The following is a 5,983-nucleotide window of genomic DNA, read 5'->3' as shown; positions in this document are numbered from 1 at the left end:
AGACCTGCTCTGCTGGGCTTCAGAGAGGAAGGAAAGGAAAGGAAAGGAAAGAAAAGAAAAGAAAAGAAGAAATGAAATGGTGCCTTTATGAATTCCTAACCTTTTGAGGCAGTCCCTTCTATTTCTGACAGCTCTAATTGTTAGGAAGTTATTAGGCTGATATCAGGCTGCAGTTGGCCGCTCTACAATTTCCACCTATTGTTCTTTGCTTCCTCTCTGAAGCCCAGCAGAGCAGGTCTAAACCCTCTTCCATGGGATAGCCTTAAAATACCTGAAGACACCTCTCATGTCCTCCCTGATCTGTCGTGGTCATCATCCTCTTCCTCCTCCTCCTTCATAAAAAATGACAATTCCCCATCTAGCCCTATAGTTCAGAGGACTGAAAGGCTTAGAAGATGGTGTCTCAAGTAAGTCAGGGTGGGTGAAGGGAGCTGTGGGGTGCACTCCATTGGTTCACAGACACACCAAAGCCTATAGATTTTCACTCATTTTGTCTCACGTTCAATTCTTCCCTCCCTCCAGTCTCAATGGTTTAAACAAACTTCAGTTGTTACTAGTGCTGATGTATTGAAACAATGTATCACAGTAAGAATAATCATTCTTAGAGTTACCTTGAAGCATCAGCTGCAGCTTCTGACTTCTACTCTGGAACACAGCCCCACAACTCAGCTCTTGGGACTGCAAAATCAATAAAAAAAATTCCCTTTAGAGTACCTCATCCACAGCATAAGAATTCAATTTAGTTCTCTCAGGAAAGATCTCTTTTATTTTTCTTTTCCTTAAAGATGACAGTTAATTCCATCAATCTCTGAGGAAAAGACATCTCTTGGTCCTTTATTTCTGAAAACTCACAGTCTTGATACAGACATGGCAGTTAATGCTCACCAGATGACAGCTAAATTTCCATTTGCCCCAATTTTCGACTTCTTAAAGACATAGTAAAAGTACCCATAGTAATGTTAGAAGAGACTGTTGAAGCTTGTAATACGTGGCCATAATATCCAAATTTTCACTCTGAAAGGGACGTTAGAGATCCAACCCCTAATGATATTCACAAAATCCTATTGATGTGGATTTAGGGGTGCAGGGACCCCAAAATACCAAGGTTCATGGTGGAGTTAGCTGAAAAGAATTCATGGACTCAAGCAGTCTTCCAGTCAAGTGGCAAAAAAGTTTATTATAACACTAATATGGCGGGCAGAGCTCCTTATGGAACTTGCAACCTAACAGGAGTAATGCTAAAGCTTATATATAAAAAAGTTAGTGCATTATGTGCCAATTATGCTAATTAGGTGGTAACATACAACTTCTGTACCTTGGGCACAGGCATCATTCACTGCTGACATGGGGGGGCGGGTGCTTCTAAGGAGTTTGTACGTCTGTACATCTACATCTGTAACAAGATAGCCTCGGGAGTTGAGGTCTATAGCTTGATCTCTGGATTGTATATGGTAACTGTGGGAATCAGTACATAATAGTCCTGCTGGTACAAGAAAATCTTATTCCTACAAGGGAAATTCTACAGAGGTCAGCTTGTTCTTGTAACAGGGAGAGATAGTTTGCGTTGCTGGGGCCCACTCATGAGTTATTGCCAGACACAGGGTCTTAGGGCTGGGGAGAGATATTGTCCTAGGGCTAGGGTCTGAGTACCCCATCACTATCAGACAAATGTTGTTGATCACATTTACTCTTTACCATAACACTGTAAGACAGGCAGGCCAGGTATCATTAGTCCCAATGTAACTGAGGAAGAAACTGAAGCTCAAAGAGATTGTGACTTGCCCACAGCAACACAGCGTAGTTGGAAGTAGATTGTGAACTAGAACCCAGAGCTTCTTACTCCTAAACCAAAGTTCTTTCTACTATGTCATCTTGCCTTTGTGTAGCACAGTGAAAGAACAAGAGGGAAGGGGGAAGAAGGCCAGGAATAGGAAAGGGGACAGAGTGCCTCACAAAGGTCAGGCACCGGTCAGGAAAGTTCTGATGCAGAATGGTGCTCAATAAAATTTTATTATCTTTTTACCCCCAGCGTCCCTCAGTGACTGACATCCCAACAAGGTGACATGCCTTTTAGAGACAATGACTCTGACTTTGTTGTCTTAGCCAGGAGACTGAGACAAATGGTGAGAATCTCCTTCCAGGTAGGAGGGGAAGATGCTGTTGTGGAAAGTGGAGATATATGGCAGTAGGGGGGCCCTTGGCTTCCCTTCAAATCACACTCATTGGGTGGCCATCTCCTCCTTTCCTGTGATTAGCAAAAGAATACTCCTAAATTACTGGATTCCGAGCTGGAAGGGACTAAAGGTCATGTGAGTATCATAAGATGACAGAGCAAGAGGGAGAAGGAACCTTTAGACCATCTGGTTCCATAGCTCTCCATTGTATAGAGGAGGAAAATGAAGCCCAGAGAATGAAGGGACTCATTCAAGGTTGTGAAGTCATACAGTTCAAGTGATGCTGCCATAGCCCTTTTTGGGCAGTCCAGGGCAAATCATTTATCATCTGAGAATCATTGAATATTAAGTTAGAGTGTACCTTAGAGATCATCTGGGCAAGCCTCCTCATTTAACAAAGGAGGAAGCTGAAAGGAAAGGACCTGCCCAAGGTCACATGGTTTGTTCAGTGGTAGAGCTTGGACTAGAACCTAGTCTTTTCATTCCTAGGTAGGCTGGCTCTCAGTCAGAAGAGCACTGACTACTTCTGATGCTATGTGATAACCTCAGGCAAGACACTTAAATTTCCTGGGATTCAGTTTCCTTATCTGTAAAATGAGGGATTTGGACTACATCGCCTCTGAGGTCCCTTCCAGTGTGCTCTTTCCTTCACCGCGCCATTCGGTCTCTCCAATTCTATGTGTATGTTCTAGGAAAGATGGTCTAATTTTGATTTTCTTCTTATTGTTGTTACTTGGATGAGGAGAGTGGGGACTTAGCTCTTATAGGAGAGATGGCATGGAAACCAGACCAGTTTTGAAAGTCAGAAACCTGGGTTTGAATTGGTTCCTCTTGACCTTTCCTGCAAAGGAATCTCAGGGGTGCAGGGGATAGTGCTGGCCTGGAGTCACAAACACTCATCTCCCTGAGTTCAAATCCAGCCTCAAACACTTACTAGCTGTGTGGCCCTAGGCAGGTCACTTGACCCTGTTTGCCTCAGTTTCCTCATCTGTAAAAATGAGTTGGAGAAAGAAATGGTAAACTATATAGGTCAAAGGGGAAAAAAGAAGTGGCTAACCACTCCAATATTTTTGCCAAGAAAACCTCAAATGGGGTGGTGAAGAGTCAAACACCACTGAATAACAACTTACTTGCTGCATGACCTTGAGAAAGTGACTCTTCTCTGAACTCAAGATTCTTTGTCCATAAGATGAGGATAACCACAGTTTTGCCACCTGCCTCAGGTGTCTGTAGAAGTACGTTATTATCATGTATGTCTGCAGTAACTGCCTTGAGGCGACTGTATTTCAGACCAGCCAAGAAGAATGTCATGTCAGCAGGGAGATAACACTGAAGTTGCACTCATAGCACCCTAGGATCACTTGGGAATTCACTCCCCTTATCTCTGCCTCCCTTTCCTGTAAAGGGAGGGGATTTGTCTCGGAATCAATCTACAGACATTTATTCTGTGCCTACTTATAGTGTCCAACAGCGCTAGGCCCTAGGTATACAAATACAAAAAATGAAACCATCTCTTCTTTCAAGGACTTTAAATCCTAGCATTCTTACGTTCTAACTAAGGGGATAGTACAGACTATCCTGTCCTGCTCCAACACTATGATCCAATTCTGTAAACTAATTTGAGCCTTGTTTTCCTCAAGTGTAAAATAAGGAAATTGGGCTTGACGTACTCAAAGGTCCCACCCAGTTGAAGGTGTGAGATCCTATGCCCTTGTTCACTAGTGTTCCCCAGCAATGGCTGAATTTTGTACCCCAAGATGAGAGTAAAGCCTTTTGTTCCTATCCCCTATGTTTTGGGGTCCCATATGAAGGATTCTTCCACTTTGTCCCCCAATTAGCAGGCAGTGAAGCTAAATCAGTTGCAGCTGTTGCTTGCTCTTCATTTTTGAAAAGGATCGTTGACATCAGGAGGATAATGTCTTGGCTTGCAAGTGAATTAGATTTGAGTGAGGCAAAGCCATGCAAAGTCACCAGCCTCACTCTCTCCTCCAGAGTCATCGGAGTCCAGTGGCAGGACATATGTCAGGATGACTGAGGATGTCAGGTTGCAGATTGCAAGACGAATGATGGGGGTCCAGCTAACCATCTGTAGTCACAGGAAATAGTCATTACTGGAGAAGAAAGCCAGGATCCAACGGGCTGGGAGTGTTTTCTATGACACCAAGCTGGTGTAAGGGGTGTGCTGCCCATGTGAGAGGTATACATCCACATAGGTTGTCTACATGCAGCTCAAGGGAAAACATTGATAGATAGCTCTAGAATCTTGCCCACCCCTCTCCAAAAGAAAGTTTTATTCTTCCTAGAGAGAAATGGGAGAAGTGCACATGAGGCTACCTGCTCTGTTCTCCTCTGAGAAGGGGTACCATACCTGAAATTTTGTCTATCTGCTTCCCTAAATATTTCTGTTCTAGGGGCACCATTTTTTAAAGGTTCAAAAACAGCAATGCCATAACCTTTTGTTGTGCCTAACCAAGCTGATACATTCAGGCTTGAACTTTTCACCATCAAATGCTAGTTCCATAGAAGACCACATAGAATGGAGAGTCAATGAATCTGTTTGTCCAAGCAAATAGTATCAGAAAGCAGAGAAGTTCTACAGCTTAGAACATATGAGAAAATGCATTAGTGAATTAGCTCTTTACGTGAGAGCAGATTGAGATCTCACTCAACCAAGAACAAGAGTCCTCGATGTCACCCAAAGAGAAATTCTTCAAAGTCTCCTTCAAGGCAAGCTGAAATTTGATGTGGAGCCAGTTTTCCCCTCTATGTGTGCCACTTACCAAAGTCTTTTTTCCCTCTCTTTTGTCACAGTTCTCTCCCTGAAGAGGGTCTGAAACCAGGAATCTCTATCTCTCCAAGCAGGAATAAAGATGGTCTCTCCTCTCCAAAGCTCTCCTAACAATTCTGCTCCCTGCCACAAATGCTGAGTCATCATCCTCTTCTCCAAAGAGGAGGCTCTTACATAAACTGCTCCAGGTTTTAAGTCCAGATTACACTGGAAACATGGAGCAAGCCGACCAGGAGAGTAGAGAGATGACTGCTAGGTGTCCATCAGAAATGTCAATGGTGAGTCATGCTGCTTACACCAGTCCCACTGAGCTTCTGAGGGTTGAGATTTTTATATGGAAGTATTCCTTCTCATTGTGAAGCATTGATTGCTGCTGTCTAAGGGAAATTGGCCAATGCCAAAGGAGGGAGGGTTTGCGTGAAAGTCCATTCATGACCAGTAGGAGGCACTCCATCAAAGATCAAGTGGCATATGGTATCTTCAAGGAAATATTTTCTTCCACTGTTAATTCTCTTTTAATTTTAGGTAACTAACTGTAAATGAAGAAGCTAAAGATTGGATCACATGATAACAGATAATTAGATAAATTATACAGCCCTCTAAGGTCTGTGAATTGTTTCACGTGCATTTTCTCACTGGAGCCTCACAACAATACCATGAGGTAGCTGTTATTACTGTCCATGTCCCCCCGGTGTGGACACTGAGGTTCAGACAGGTCAAATGGTGCGCTCAAAGCCACACAGCTAGCACATTCGAGGTGAGACACAGCTTTAGCTAGGGCCAAGAACTGGCGACACAAAGCTCTCCAGGAAAATAACCCTTGTCTTCAAGGACCTCAAATTTCTCTGGGGGAGGGGGAGGATGTACACTGAGAAAAGTATAAACCAGACACCAAGTTCTCTTAGGAACTGGAGTGCTTTGCCTCCACCTCCAAAGCAGAAAGACCAGCATCTACTTAGAACATAGAATCACACAATCATAGAATTGGAGAAGTAGATGGAACCTCAGTGGGTTCTAGTTC

This window comes from Vombatus ursinus, unplaced genomic scaffold (genome assembly GCF_900497805.2).
Source record: "Vombatus ursinus unplaced genomic scaffold, bare-nosed wombat genome assembly UNPS02012901.1, whole genome shotgun sequence".
NCBI lineage: Eukaryota > Metazoa > Chordata > Mammalia > Diprotodontia > Vombatidae > Vombatus > Vombatus ursinus.
This window is presented reverse-complemented; position numbering follows the sequence as displayed.